Source organism: Sarcophilus harrisii, chromosome 4, assembly GCF_902635505.1.
Source record: "Sarcophilus harrisii chromosome 4, mSarHar1.11, whole genome shotgun sequence".
Classification (NCBI taxonomy): Eukaryota; Metazoa; Chordata; class Mammalia; order Dasyuromorphia; family Dasyuridae; genus Sarcophilus; species Sarcophilus harrisii.
In genome coordinates this window covers 201,162,909-201,180,350 of record NC_045429.1, presented here as the reverse complement: position 1 = coordinate 201,180,350, position 17,442 = coordinate 201,162,909, and positions in this window count along the sequence as shown.

Genomic DNA, 17,442 nt, shown 5'->3' with positions numbered 1-17,442 from the left:
AAAAGGTAATCATTCTGGGAGGGAAACACTCTCAGAGAATTTGGGCAAAAAAGAAACAATTATTATTTATATTTAGTCTAAGGCAATCTGGGTCAAAACAAAATTCAAGTGGGTTAGTCCCTAATTGCTTCAGAATGAATACAAATAGTCATTTTGTACTAGATGAATGTAAATAAAACAGGAAGTGACATGATCCACAGGAAGCATTGACCATTGGTCAGTGATGGTTACTTCCTTTTAGTCTATCCAATTAAAAGACTTGGGTTTTGCTTTATCATTAGCTTTCCTGTTTCCAGCTTGTCAGGTGGAGCACACATGGAGAACTGACCTGCTTCCCATGTGTGCTGGGCCTCTCTCTGCAGAGACTAAATAAATGCTTTCTCTTTTTACCTGAAGATGTCTCTGATGAATTAATTTGGAGAAGGGGGTCTAGCACCCTTCCCACACAGTCTGCTGACCATAGTTGGGAGATCTTTTCATACTAAGATCTTAATTTGACTGAGGCAACTACCCATTTGGTAATTAAGGTTAAGTAAGAAAGAAACAAAAATGACTTTTTTTTTTTTTTTTTTTTTGCCTAGTCCAAAATTATCAATCTGGGAGGGAAACACTCAGAGATTTTGGGCAAAAAGGAAACAATCGTTATTTATGTTCAGTTTGCGGCAATCTGTGCCAAAACAAAATTCAAATGGGTTAGCCCCTAATTGCCTCAGAATGAATATAAATAGTCATTTTATACTAGATGACTCCAAATTAAAGAAAAAAGAATGAAAGAAAAGAAAAGAAAAATAGCATACTTCAGTCTGTATTTAAACAATATCAGTTCTTTTCCTGGAGACAGATAGTATGCTTCATTATTAATCCTTTGGGATAGACTTGAGTCATTGTGTTGCTGAGAATAACTACATTGTTCACAGTTCTTCACTGTATAATAATGGCAGTAACTGTGTACACTCTCCTGGTTCTGTTTGCTTCACTTTGCATCAGTTTGTAGAAGACAGGCTAGACACTCAAGCTAGACTTGACATAAAGAGATTAGTTTGAAAATTGCAACATAAACATTTTCTAATATCTCTTATGATGAAGTCTTCAATATTAGATATGGTTAGCAGAGGAATAGATCCCTGAAGTAAGCAGGGGAAAGGAAGACCCCGATAAAGATCAGTTTAGCTCTATGGTCCCACCCTGTGGGGAGGTCCTCCAGTCTGGAATCCAAGTTTTGTCAAGCTCCTAAGATCTACCCTCTGTAGAAATGTTGAGCAATCTCACTTTGCCATGTCTTGTCAGAAATCCCAATTATATCCCTGAGGTCAAATTTTCCCCTTTAAAATCTACTTATGGGCATTCCCATAGCTGCTCCCTTCCTTTGGGTCAGCTCACCACAGCACTCTGTCTCATGGTATCTTTGTTCTTCTCCTTCCCCCATACCATGTGCTATTTCTCCTAACTCCACTTTCCTTCCCAAATCTACTTCTCCTTACATCTACCTTTGGCCTTTTTGTAATTTCTCTACTGATCTACTGCTTTGCAGCCAAAGCAGGGCAGCCTGCTCTTTTGGAGTTCTATATTCTTTTCAGGAACTTGTCTTTCATAAGCTCTCCCAAATCTATTTCATATTTATCATTGGTGGTATCATTTTGTCTCTAAGCTATTCTCCTAAATAAATCTGCCTTTTGCCAAAGAGAATGGCCATTGTGACTTCTTCACATGACCAACCCCAACTTTTGGTGGCTATCATTATCTGGTGTCTGCATCACCTATATCATTTTGGTCCTTGAACCATATCATTTGGTGCCAAACCCCGCATTATAGATCACATCAACTAATATAAGTTTGTGTATATGTGTGTGTATACATATGTATACACATGTATACACACACACACACACACACACACCCCTATAAACATATATAGGTATATAAGACTTGCTTAGCTCACAGAAGGAACACTTCTCAAATAAACTTTCCTTGAAACCCAGGCAACCAAGTTGTTGTTTTGACTAACTTTGTTTTTTAACATATCCTATGGCTAAACTAGGCTTGGTAGTTCTAGTCTGGCTTAGAATCAAAACAGCTTTTTCTCCCCTGAACCTAATTGCCAATTAGTTAACAATGGAATTTGGCCTGCTTTCTTTAATGAAATAAAGCTTTGACATAAAGAGAATCCTGTGTGAGTGGTCTTACAGACTCTGAACCAAACTGCTTTCTCACGGCAAGTTCATGTTGTTCTTTCCAAGTTTTTCTTAAATCTGCCTTATTATTTTTTAGAGTATATTAATATTTCATTGCAATCATATGCCATAGATTGTTTAGTCATTTCTCAATTATTGGACACCTTTGTAATTTCTGTTGAAGTAGAGTGCAATTGTCCCCATACTGAGCCACCAAAACGATGGGCTTACCCACTAAAATGATGGACTATGAGATATGTGATTCCAAAAGTGCATTGGGTTTATGGGCTTGTGTCATGAGGTATTTTAAAAAAAATTGTAAGCATAAATCTCCAAATCAAGGGATAAAGATTTTATTATGCTAACAGCAGCCTAAATCCATAAGGATTTTTTTTTTTTGTTTTGTTTTTGTATTTTATTAGCAAGCAAAGAATTTTAGCAATCAATAAGGGGGAAGACAAGCTCTCTCACAGTAACAAGGAAGAAGTCAACATTAAGAAGATTCCATGAGATGAAAAAAATATTTTTGATTGGTGGTCGAACCCTAAAAGGGATTTAGCACCCTAAAAAAAAATTAAGTATAACAAGGAGAAAGTTGCCAAGGTCTGTGAGTAAACCACTGATTAGTAGGCTATCCCTAAAAGAAATTAGTAAGGCTCTACATCATAAACAGAATCTTTAAGGTGTTGTGCCATAGTTCCCTTTTGATGTCCTGACCTAGTTTCCCCATTGTCCTATTTAGTTACTCTCCCTCAGGTTATAACCTTTCCCTCTTAATGTGTGATGAGATAAAGGTCTACCTCAGTTGCTCTGCCCCCAAACCCCAGGCTATAATCATCCCCTCTTAAATGATTGATGAGATAAAGGTTTTATATCTTTAGGTAATAATCATTCCTTCTTAATGTTTGATAGGATAAAGGTTTATCCATTTTAGATGTCATTAGAATATCAGTAACCTCTCCAGTACCTCCCTCCATTGTGTCATCCTAGGTGCCTCCCCCCCATTAGGTGATCGCCATCCAAGTACCCCCCTCCCCATTATATCATTGTTCTTGTTATCCTATAAAAAACCTTGCTGTCTGGTACTTAGTGCTGGACTCTTTGAGATGATAGTCTCATCCAGCCCTGGGACCAACCATGGTCCCAGTATATCTCTCCATTTAATAAACTATTACATTGGTCTCTAACCTCTGCTTGCTCAGTTTCTCCAGCATTACAAAGAGAAAATATAAACTTGGAGGTTTGACAGCATAACTTGGTTTTCTGGTTGGATTCAGTAATTATTGAGTTTAGATGGTTTTGTCAATGCAAAGAAGTCAGCTAACAATTCCACCTGAGACCTCCACCTGAATTTGGATAGTGATAAAGTTAGAACAAAAGGCCTAATCAGAATAAAAAATATGCACTTATATTCCAGTCTGGGCTTCTCCCTGCTTGATTTGGGGAGTAATTAGGCTTTCCAGATTGTTTATAGTAATCAAGGGTTTCTCTGTCAATATATATCTTGCTTCTCTGGATTTCACCAGTTTCCAATTTTTAGCCACCACAAAAAAAGAGTAAATATTTTTTTCCTACATGTAGATTCCTCTCCACATCTTTTTTTATGTTTTTAAGAAAACAAGTGTTGTGCCACAATTCCCTTTTAATGTCCTGTCCTGGTTTCCCTAATTGTCCTACCTCACTTACTCTGGCCCAAGACTTCAGGCTATAATCATTCTCACTTAATGTTTGATAGGATAAAGATCTTATATCTTAGACCTCAAGCTATAATCATTCCCTCTTAATATTTGCTGGGATAAAGATTTTAACCACTTTAGACATCATTAGAATATCAGGGGCCTCTTCAGTGGGTGCCTCCCTCCATTATGTCATCCTAGGTGCCTCCCCAAGTTAGGTCACTCCTATCTCAGGTACCTCCTCCATTACATCATTATTCTTGTTACCCTGTAAAAGAATCTTGTATCCGACACTCATTGCTGGATTCTTGGAGATGATAGTATCATTCAGCCCTGGGACCAAACCATGGATCCCTATGATCCCAGTAAATCTCTCCCTTTCAAATAAAATATTAAAAACTCTCTAATCTCTATTTTGCCTCAATTTCTCTGGCATTACACAAATTAGCAACGGCATTGCTAGATCAAAAGTATGAACAGTAGTTCCAAATTGCTCTCCAGAATGATTAGATCAGTTCACAACTCTCCAAACTCTACTAGTGTCCCAGTTTTTCCATATTCCCTCCAACATACATCTTTTTTTGGTCATTAATAGTGAGGTAGTAAAATTTCTGCATTCAATAGTGATTTAGATTATTTCTATAGATAGCTTTGAATTCTTTGTGTGAAAACTACCTTTGATCATTTATCAATTGGGGAATGACTTGTATTTTTATAAATTAGACTCAGTTCTTTATGTTTTAGAAATGAAACCTTTATCAGAGGTCCTTCTTTTAATTTTGGATTGATTGGGGATTTTTTTGTGCAAAAATTTTTAAATTTTATATCATCAAAATTATCTGTTTTGCATTTTCTAATGTTTTCTCCATTTTTTTTTTTTTGGACCTAAATTCTTCCCTTATCTGCAGATGTGACAGGCAAACTATTTATTGCTCTCTTAATTTTCTTATGGTATCACCTTTTATATGTAAGTCGTGTACCCATTTTGACCTTATATTCATATATTGTTTGAGATGTTTGCTGATACCTAATTTCTGCCATATTGTTTCTCAGTTTTCACAGCAGTTTTTGTGAAATATTGAGTTTTTGTTCCAAAAGCTTGGATCTTTGTATTTATCATACACTGTATTACTATGGCCATTTACTGTAATATCACTTGTACCTAATTTATTACAATGATCCAGCAACTTTTCTTCCAGATGAATTTTATTATTTTTTCTAGCTCTATAAAATTATTTTTATAATTTAATTGTTGTGACACTCAATAAATAGATCAATTTAGGTAAAATTTTAATTTTATTATAATGACAGCCTATGTGCAATTATTATTTTTCTTTTCTTTCTTTTTTTTTTTTTTTTTTTTAGAATTGACTTTGTTTGAAAAATATTTTGTGGTTGTGTTCATATACTTCCTGGTTTGTTTTTGCAGATAAACTGCAAAGTATTTATATTGTTTATAGCTAATTTAATCAGAATTTCTCTTTCTATCTCTTACTGTTAGAATCTCATATATAACTTAATAGATTAAGTGAGTATATAAATGAATACATATATATGTACACATGTCTTTTAATATCTCAAGAATTTTTTTTAATTGATAGCACCCTCCCTCCCCCCCAAAAAAAAAATGACAGTTCTTCTACCACTTAGAATATCATCAATAATTTCTGTGGTGAAAGTATTCATTACACTTTGGCCAACATGGTCATGAATTTTTCATACTCAATTTTGCTCCTCCTTAAACATATTCTAACATCAAACTCAATCTTAAAAGCTTTCCATCTTAGTATGACTTACTAAAATTAACATTCTTCATAGCCCTCTAGAACACAGGATAACCTTAACAGATATTATGTTTGTTGACTATAAAAAGAATACTTTCTTTCTTTCTCTTCTTATTATCTGTCTCTCTGTCTGTCTCTTTTTTTTCTTTCTCTGTGTCTCTCTCTGTCTGTCTCTTTCTGTCTCTGTCTATATTTCTCCCTCTCTCAGTCTCTCTCTTCTTCTCTCTCTCTTAATGTAGTTTAAACTGGAACATATCCCATAAATTTCATATTCATATTAAATATTTTATTTTGTTGCTAGAATAATCCTAAGAATAAACTCCTTAAAAGCAACACATTTGCTTTTTGTCTTTGTATTCTCAGAATCTAACACAGTGGTTGTAAGAGGTACTTAATGAATATTTTTTGAATTAAATAAAATTGAAAATAGGGTTATGATTTCACACACACACACACACACACACACACCCCACATAAAAACAATATAACCACAAAAGAAAGATCAAATACATGTGCCTAAATATTATCCTAAATATTTTGATTGATGTTTATGGTATATGGAATCTGATTAATTATATATTTAGTATGACAGCCATATAACAGATACTGAAATTCTATTCAAAACAGTACAAGATAACAAAATAATACTCATTTGGACTGTCTGAAAAAGTAATCTATAGACTTTAGAATATTTGAATATACACATTTCTTTTTGCTGAATTGAAATATTGGCTTTCCATGAGCATCCTGCTGTTTTTTATGTGAATACTAAAAGGAGTGATAAGAACAGGCAATGGAAAGTCATGAAGATAGAAAATCCTTGCATTCCAGATGAAGGTATTTTCTTTATATTTTGAGATATTCTATGGATTATAAACTTTCTTTTGAAATATACTGTTTAGCACTTCTGGTAGTGAAGATAGCTTTCATAGAGAAAATCAGTCAGTACCATGGAAAGAGGTATGACTTTCTTTGATTAAAAAAGAAATAATTCATATTTATTTATGTTTTTGAATATGTGAATGTCAATACAGATAAATTATCACTAGTAAAAATGACTGGGTATAAAAAATTAAATTATACTTAAAAATGTATTCAAACCTCTCTTTGGGGATTTGTCAATACTGCTTCTGTGTGGACAATGAGTTGTAATGGATATTTCTACATATTTTGACAAATTATACAACCTTTAGGGAGCATGAAAAAAAGAAGAGGTTTTATCTCTTGGAAAAGTACATAAATCCCAGGCACCCTCTTGAGAATAACTTTAATACATTTTTATTCATTATTCTTAAAAACTTATAAACTTAAGTCAAGGCATACCTCAAGGAGAAACCTCACAAAATGTTGAAGTTGTAAAAGAGAAAATCCTTCAAAGATCATTAAGTTTGCAGAGTACCAGAGAAAAGAATCTCTGTTATAATGACCCCAATAAGTGATCAACTATCTTTTACTTTAGGACTTTAAGGAAAGGGAGAACTAATATATCCCAATACATAGTCCATTGCTAATTATAAAGAATAATTCCTCCTAATATTGGACTCATCTGCTCTCTGCTACTTCCACACAGCCAACCTAATTTTGACTTCTGGGAATTCAGAAAATCATGTCTAATCCCTCTTTTGAAATGTAAATTACTCAGGACAGGTAGTATGTGATCTCTGGCCATCTTTTTTGCCAGCCAATTTCTTATTACTGTTGACCCAATAGTCTAACATCTCCTCATAAAGCAGGAATTCTCTATGGGGGATTTTAATTAGGGGGGTCCTCATTCCCGTTATTTCCCACTTCTCAAAATCAAGGTTGTCTCTTTATGGAGTGCTGTATGACTGCTTAAGGAATTGAATATAGCCCTTCTAAGACTAATGGCAATCAGAAAACTCTTAGAGAAAAGGCAACAATACTCTTTTCACTCCAAACTTTAGACCCTCCTGATTTTCTAGAGACAGATTTTCCCCTCCACACACATATATGCAAAATAAACAAAAGTACATTTTGTGAGAAGAGATCGTCATAAATTAGGATATGGTTATCAAGAAGATGTGAAAAAGGCATAATATAAATAGAACTTATTAAAAAAGAAAGGATTCTGTGAAGGTAAAATTGAAACAAGAATGTATTTCAGGAATTGAGAAAATACAATACAGAGTTTTAAACTGCCATGTTAGAAGAATAGTAAGAAAGCTCATTTAGTTAGACCAAGGAGTGTGGAAGGGAAAGAAATAAATAATGAAATATATATATATATATATATATATATATATATATATATATATGTATTTAATTAATGATGAATTGAAAGTAGCATCAAGCTAGTGGAGAAAGGTAGGAATTCTCTTGAACACTTTCAAATTCTCTTCTGAACAAATATATAATGCCTCAAAAAGAATTTTGAAGAAGCTAAAGGATGGGGTAAAACAATTTCCAACCCCAAAGAACTTAAAAAATTGCCTGGTAAAATATATTTTACTGGGGGAAAAGATAAGTGCAGTCCAGTGCAATTAGCATTCAAGCAAGGCAGCAGCCAGGACAAGCCAGCAGCAAGGCCCTGAAACCTGTGCCATAACCCATTGCATAGATCCCGTAGTCCCAGTGAAACCCAGGAACACAACAAATGATAAAGTTAAGTAGCCCTTGGTTCCCAACACAGTTCAACAGTGTGGCTGTATGGCCCTGAAAAACCCTAGCAGTAAGGTCCTATATTCTTGTGATTCACCTCCCCAACCCTTCTAACTACTCACCATGTGCAATCCAACAGTGAGACCCAATATAACCAAACAAAAAGCTTACGACAGTGATCCATTCAACACAGGAGCTGAGTCAAAATTTATTGTAAAAGTCACTAAATAGACTGGAAAAATGATCCAAAAACAAACAAAAGAACCTGACCCTAAAACATTACCATGGTGATAGGGAAGATCAAAACACAAACTCAGGAGTGTTAAAATTTGCCTGTATGTGAAGACTTTAAAAAAATGAATTAGTCTCAAATTCCAAAATAACTCCTGGAACAACTGAAAATGATTTTAAAAATCAAATAAAAGAGGCAAAAGAAAAATTGGAAAAAAAAAGTGACAGGGATGTAAAAGAATAATAATAATAATAATAATAAAAACTCAACAGCTTGGTAAAGCAAACACAAGAAATGGGGAAAAAAAGTTGTGCAAAAATTCAGTGAAGAAAACTACCCCTTAAAAAGTAGAATTGGACCAAGGGAAAAGAAGTACGAATGTTACCTGAAGAAAATCTTTAAAAATGAGAATAGGTCAAATGGAAGCTAATGACTCCACAAGATCATTAAGAAACATTTTTTTTTTTTTAAATTAAAGAATGAAAAATTAAAAGAAAATGTCAAATATCCTTTTGGAAAAACAACAGACCTGGAAAACAGAATGAAATATGATGTTAAAAAATTATGAAACTACCTCTAACTATGATAACAAGAGTGGTCTAAACATAAGTTTTTCAAGATATTATCAAGGGAAATTGTTCTGATATCCTAGAACCATAAAATAAAATAGAAATTGAAAAAATCCATCAGTCACCTCCAGAAAGAGATCTCAAAATGAAAATTTCCTTAAATATTCTAGCCAAATTCCAGAGTCCCCAGGTCAAGGAGAAAATACCGCCAGAAAAAAACCATTCATATATTGTGGAACTAAAATCAAACCAAATCAATAAAAGCCGAGTGTGTGTGTGTGTGTGTGTGTGTGTGTGTGTGTGTATGTGAATTCTTTATTCCTTTATTTGCCTTCTTTTCTCTTTGACTTGGGAGCTCTGGAAATTAGCTATGATATTCCTGGGAGTTTTTGTTTTGGAATTTTTCTCAGAAGTGATTTGTGGATTCTTTCAATTTCTATTTTATGTAAAATACTAAGATATCAAGAATTTTCTTAAATTATCTCTTCTGGATCTATTAACCAGATTGCTTGTTTTTCCAATGAGACATTTCACATTTTCTAATTTTTTTTCTTTAATTTTGTTTCATTGTATCTTGATGACTCATGGAGTTATTAGATTCCAGTTGTTCAATTCCAATTTTTAAGGAAGTATTCTTTTTAGTGAGATTTTGTATGTATTTTTTTTTTTTTTTAATTTGGCAAATTCTACTCATATTGTTTGGAGGGAAATTTGGGAGAGCTTAGGTGAGTCCATACCTTTACTCTATCATTTTGGCCCCATCTTTTTCTTCCATTATTTAAAATTCCACTTTCATATTTATTATCTTCTCTGACTCTTTTAATAATCTCTAATGTTTCTTGTGTTTCAGTGAGTTTTTTGGGGGGGAGGACTTAGGTAGAGGAGTCATTCATTTGCAAGCAAATAATTGGTTCATATATACTTAATGATTTATGCACATCTTTTTTATATTAATAATAACCCTAAGTTTAGGATTGCAGGGTATATCATATTGGATTTCATTTGAGCACATTTCTTTTGGGTAACATATTATTTTTTTGCCTCTGAAGTTTTGCATATTTGCAGAATGTTCTATTATTATTCAACCCCGCCCCCCCCTTAGTATTTAAAGGTTTTATTTTATTTTTTTAAAGGTTTTATTTTTTATTTTTATTATTTTATTATTTATTATTTTATTTATTATTATTATTTTTAAAGGTTTTATTTAATTTTTTTAAACTTTAAGCTTTAAAATGAGTTTTCTTTTATTTCTTTTCTTTTTTTTTCCCTTTTATTTATCTGGTGTTCTCTTTCTAAAACTAACCACTTTGATTTTTCTCCCTAAGGTTCAACTTCAAAGGTTTTATATTGGGACCATGGTACATACCACAATAATTTTTGGGTAGACAGAACTAACTTCAGCTGGATTTCAGTTACTTTTCCTTCAGGCCTTGTTTATCTCAGTATATTGTCCCCTGCTCTAGTTTCCTCCATTAGTTAGTATTTTCGCTGTGCTGAGTCAATATTTCCCAGTTTTACTACTCTTTGGAGGGAGTACAATGGGTGTTTTTGGCAGTATTTCTACTATTTAGAGGATCACTAACTTTTTTTATAATTGAGAGAAGTATGATATTCCCCTCCCCAAATTCTTCCACTATTTACATGCCTGCGCAGAGTTGGGACTCATTGCTTCCTATAACAAAGTATTGAAGAAGGGAAGATAATAGAAAAAGCAGAAGAAGTTATAGTAGGTATTAATGTCCTACTGGGTCTCAACATATAAGTTCACTCAGGGCTTTGTGTGTCCAGCATGAGGGCAAAGACTGGTGGGAGAGAAGTGCAGATTTAGCATGTTAGTAGAGATCTGTGTTCTCCACTATTAATTCAAAACCCTCTTATTTTGGTAGTCTTTTTTTTTTTTTTTCTTTTGCAGATAGGTATAATTCTTTATATTTTGTGTGAAATTGCTGAGAGTTGGTGGAGATTGGAGAAAATTTATAGTCTTACAACATATTCATTATGCTAACATTATGATTTCTTTAAATTTACTATAGTTCCCTTTTACTCTCTCTTCACATGATCAACTTTTGTTTTTGATTTTTCATAATAGAAATGCAACTCTGGCTTTTTAGGAAACCACTCAATATATCATAAAATTTTGTTCCATATTGTCATATTCATTTTGCACATTTTTATTGTATTTCTTTTACATAACACATTGTTGAGTTTTATTTTCTATTTGACATTCTTATTTTATTGGCTAAGATCCACTTTCATTTAAAGGTATAATTATTAATATTTTGTTTTCCTCCCTATGCTATTTCACACCTATGTTATATATATGTATACATATAGCATACTATATACTATGCATATACTTTGAATATAATAATAAAATTAATATTCCCTTAACTATTTTGGTATTTCTTCTTTTTCTCCCTTTATTCTTTTTTAACTGTGTTATATTAAAGTTTTAAATGTACTTCAGTTGGAGTAGTACATAGATCTCGCCTTAGAGCCAATATGAGCTGTTTAAGTACTGCCTTTGAAGCATACTGATGCAGGTTAAATCATTTAATCTTTTAGTTACAGAGTGACAAAAGTTACAGAAAAGTTGCTGACTTGCTTAATGAAAAGAAATTTCTTCATGTAGTAACTCCCTAAAATAATGGAATAAGAAGTTTGGTTCCCATTGTTTAAATTATTTTTTATCTTTTAAAATAATCTTCCGCCCATTTTTTATTCTTTTCTTTCCCACCTAGTAAAGTAAGTAGTTTAAAATATTGTGTCCCCATCTTTCCTCTAGTTTTATATCTTAAATAATATACTTTTTGTACTTTTTATTAAAATGTTTCTTTACTTATTATTTCTCAGCTACTACTCATTGTACTTACTGGCATATATTATATTTACTTTTCCTTCTTTTAATTATATTTTCACAATAGTGAAATTGCTAAAGTACAAATTTAGACCTAACCTCTTCTATTTAATATGTAGAATTGACCACATCTTTATTTTCTACTTTTCTTCACTTTCAAAAATAGTATATGGCAAAGTTGCAGGATATAAAATAAACCTACACAAATCATCAGCATTTCTTTTAATACTGACAAAGCCTATCAGCAAGAGATAGAAAGATAAATTCCATTAAATTTACTGTAGACAAAATAAAATCCCTGGGAGTCTACCTGCCAAGACAAATCCAAGAACTATATGAACACAATTTTCACACAAATAAAGTAAGATATAAACAATTGGAAAAATATCAATTGCTCATGACATTAATCAGCAGGCCAAGCTAATTTAATAAAAAAAATGACAATTCTGCCTAAATTGGTCTACTTGTTCAGTACCGTACCAACTAAACTGCCAAAACATGATTTGATAGAACTAAAAAAATAATAACAAAATTCATCTAGAAGAACAAAAGGTGAAGAATATCAGGGGAATTAATAAAAAAAAAATACAAAAATTGTTGGCTTAGCAGTACCAATCCTAAAATTGTACTATAAAACAGCAGTCATCAAAACCATTTGGTTTTGGCTAAGAAATAGAGTGGTGGATCAATGGAATAGATTAGATGCACATGACTCAATAGTTAAGGCCTACAGCATTCTAATATTTGATAACCACCCAAACTCCAGCTTCTGCAATAAGAACTGTCTATTTCACAAAATTGCTGGGAAAACTGGAAAATAATATATCAGAAACTTGGCATAGACCTACATCTCATACCCCATACCAAAATAGGGCTAAAATGGGTATATGATTTTGTCATAAAGGATGACACCATAAGTAAATTAGGAGAGCAAAAGATAATTTACCTATTAGTTCTTTGGAGAAGGGAAAAATTTATGATCAAAGAAGAACTAGAGAACATGAAAGGCAAAATTGACAATATCGATTATATTAAATAAAAAAAATGCACAAACAAAAGCAACAGAAACAAGATTAAAAGGGAAGTACAAATTTGGGATATAATCTTTATAGCCAGTATTTCTGATAAAAGTCTCATTTCTAAAATATAGTTCTCTATGAACTGTGTCAAATATATAAGGATGAAAGTCATTCCCCAATTGCTAAATGGCAAAAGGATATAAAGCCATCTATAATTATATGAAAAAATATTCTAAATTACTATTGACTAGGGAAATGCAAATTAAAACAACTCTGAGGTACCACTGCCCATCTCTCAGATTGGCTAAAATGACAGGAAAAGATAATGAAAGATATTGAAGGGCATGTGAGAAAACTTGAACACTCATGCATTGTTGGTGGGGTTGTGAAATAATCCAACCACTCTAAAGAGCAATTTTGAAGTATACCCAAAGAGCTATAGAGCTGTGCATAACTTTTGATCTAGCAGTGTCATTACTGGGTCTGTTCCCAAAGAAATGATAAAAGAAGGAAAAGGATCCAATGTCCAAAACTCTTTGTAACAGCTATTTTGTAGCATAGAATTGGAAAATGAGTAGATGCCCATCAATTCGGAAATGGTTGAACAATTTGTGGTATAGGAAGGTAATGGAGTGTTATTGTTCTATAAAAATGATGAACAACCTGGTTTTAGAATGGCCTGGAGAGATTTACATGAACTGATGCTGAGTGGAACAAACTGAACCAAGAATACATTGTATACAATAGCAATAGGAATGTGTGATAATCAACTATGAAAAACTTGGTTTCTCTCAGTGGCTCGGTAATCCAAAGCAATTCCAAAAGATTTTGGACAGAAATTGCCATCTGCATTCAGAAAAGGAATTAAGGAGACTAAATGCAAATCAGTATATCTTATGTTCATTTCTTTTTTGTGTGTGTTTTTTCTTTCTTTCATGGTTCTTCCCTTTTGCTCTGCTTTTTCTTTCCCAATGTTATTCTTAAAGCAATATATGTTAAAAATAAATTTAAAAATAAAAAAAATAGAAATAGTTCATAAAGCAAACACTACATGTCTCGAGTTACTGCTTTTCCCTTTTCTTAGGTTAAATCCTATCTTTTTTTTTTTTCTGGATCAATATTCGCTCTTATTACTATATTTGTTTTTATACCCTCACCAGCAGTCTGAATAATTGGCCTTGAGGATATATTCATGTTCGTTCATGCAGTATGGTGCTATTCAGGTTTGTAATGTCTATCTCAGAGAAGGTTATGTTCTAATGATCAAATCCCATTTAGGAGAAAGCTATTACATATTTTATCTTCAAAGTCAATTTATTCTGCATGGAATTTATATGTTATTTTATTGTTGTTCTCTTTTACTTCTCTCCTGCCTCATTTTCCTCATTTGGAAAATGGTAGTCTTGGAATAGATTATTTTAAGAGTTCCTTTATGTAGTAAAATTCAATGATATGTTCAACATCTCATCCATAATAAATATTATAAAAGGATGCTTTCTTTTTGCCCTGATAGCTTTAGTAGATGAGAAATACACTGTGATTTAATTAAGGTATCAAAGGAAAAATAGGTGTGAACCATTTTTGGACACATTTATTGAATCAATAAATCTATATAGCAATGGTATCAACTAAGTATAAAGTAGTTAATCAAATTAAGAAAGATTAAAGTACTTTCAATAGTTTGCTAAAATCCAGTGACAAAACTATTGAGAATGGCTGAAATGATTGAACATAATTCTGGCCTATATATATCAGAGAAAGATATTTTTTCAGGAATATTCTAGCATTTTTTTTGTGGGGAGTGGGGAGGGGAGAATTCATTTGAATAATACTTTGAACAACAGGAGTCAGACTTAAGTATCTCCAGTATAGGAATTCCATGAGAATGGGGAAGGGTGTGTTCACAGAGAAGGCCATTTTGTTTTCCCACATACTCACCACAGACCATGTCATCAAAAAGGTCAATTACAAACAATGAACCCAATGAAGTGCAAGGTGACAAATTAGAATCACTCTGGGGAGATAGCTTGTCAAAGAATAAGGTTTTATTTAGAAAGAAATGCAGCTTCAGGATTTTGTAAAGAATATGCTCCAATGATCTTCACACACACACACACACACACACAGAGACACACGACAGACACAGACACATACAATCAGAAACAGACACAGCTACCTTCTCCGCACCCAACCCCCAATAGCAATTTTGTAATAAATTAATGAACCAGAAACTGAGTTACTGCTTTCCTATATATGCTAAGCTTGAGGCCACTTTCTTCTTGACTCTGTATTTACTTGTGGGAGAGCATGTCCTGGACTTTTTGAGTTATTTTTTAAATCACTACTGTACCACTTTAGTGAATATTAAAAGTTGATGAACTTTTGACTGATAACTTGTTACCACAGAGGAAAATTTACTGTGACTCATAAACAATGGTACCAAAACTATCCTAGCCCTTTAGGGGCTACAACACTGAAGGAAAAAATAGTAGTGGGGTAAGTACTGCTATGTGTAGAGTCAATTTGTTTGTAGAAGTGGGATTTACTAGTGATCCCAGAGGAGGTGCTATTGTTCTAATATCCCTTCATTAATATTAATTTCACCACTTGAAGGATAGATGTAGACTATATCCTTTTTAACAAGGCCAGGAAATCTGATTCTCAAAACAAGAGATCCTAAATGAAACTTTCTCTGTGTTCTTTGTCATTGTAACCATTATTTGAACAGAAATATTACCTGATGGCTTCATTTTAAATAAATTTATAAAAGTGATAAATATGTGAGAGTCTACTGAGGTTAAAAAAAAAACCCTAACTTTTTTGGGAAAAAAATAAGATACTTTTACTAGACTTTTAAATTTTAGATGAGAAGCTAATAGACATTGATGTAATTCTCCTCTTTGTACATATATACCCTTCTTTCTAAGGTGCCAGAGCTATCAAAAGAGAGAAATAGCAAATATTGTAGTATTATCTGGTCTATGAGGGGAAAACATTATGCAATTGCATGATGTTTATGAGCCTTTAGGAGGTTAGACCTCAGACAATTCATGTATCTTTTGGAATATCAGATTCCAAGTTGTTCCATCCTTTAAAGTTGGAAGCTGCTAGGTCCTGGCTAATCCTCATTGTAGCTCCTCGGTATTTAAATTGTTTCTTTCTGGCTGTTTGCAACATCTTTTCCTTGGTGTGATAGTTCTGAAATTTAGCCACGGTATTCCTTGGGGATTTAATTTTGGGGTCTCTTTCAGGAGGTAATTGGTGAATTCTTTTGATGGATATTTTACCTTCTGATTCTAAAATATCAGGGCAATTTTATTTTTATGATTTCCTTTAAGATAATGTCTAGGTTTGCTTTCTTTCTTTTTTTTTTTTTTTTTCATCATGGCTTTCTGGAAGTCCAATAATCCTTAAATTATCTCTCCTAGATCTATTTTCCAGGTCAGTTGTTTTTCTTAGGAGATATTTCATATTTTCTTCTCTTTTTTTCATTTTTGTTTGCCTGAATCTTGGAAGTCTTATTGAGTCATTCACTTCCATTTGTTCAATTCTAATTTTTAGTGTATTATTTTCTTCAGTTATCTTTTTTAGCTCCTTTTGCAATTGGCTGATTGAATTTTTTTGTTCATTGTATTCTTTTTCCATTTCACAGATTTTGTTTTACAGTAAATTGGTGTCTTTCTCATTTCTCTTTTGTAGGTATTATATACTTTTTTCATTCCATCTTGCAATGATCTCATTTCATTTCTCCCTTTGTCTTCCAGCTCTCTTTTAAGATCCTTTATGCAATATTGGAAGAAAGCCTAGTGAAATGGGGACCAACTCATGTCTCTCTTTGGGGCTTCATCTGGAGTTATTTTGCCTTTAGGAACCTTAGGATTTGAGCTGTTCTTTCTCTCCTTAAAAAAGTGCCTATGGTGATATTTCTTTTTGTTTGTTTTTTTTTAAATTCTTTTTTTTAAGGTTTGTGGTCTATTCAATACCAGCTGCTTAAATTTACCCTAGGGCAATTCTGCTGATTGATTTCCAGTGATGGGTAATAGTGGTTAGGTCTGGAATCTTTCCAGGGCTCAGTGTTTTACAATTTGCCAAATTTGGCAAATTTACCAAACCATCTGTTTGCAACTGGGACAGAGTAGCCTAAAAGGCTCACAGAAGATTCCAAAGTGCATGGAAGCTTCAACTCTCTTGACTCCCCTCCCCAGTTCCTTGCTTCTTCTCCCTGTGCTGTAGTTTGGGCTTGGCAGACTATCCTCCTGCCCATTTGAAAAAGACCTGTTTTGAAGTTCTTCCAAGGTAATTTCTTCTAGAAATGTTTTGTACTACAAATATTTGTGGATTCTTTGACTCTAAAACCAGTTTAGAAGCTTAATCCCCTGTTCATTTGAGAGAAGGTCAGAGAGGTCACAGAGTCATATCTGCTCTCCCCAATCTTAGCCCAGACAAACCATTTAAATGTCCACTATTTGACGCACTGGTTTAAAAAAAGGTGGCATTATACTGTTTGTTATTTTT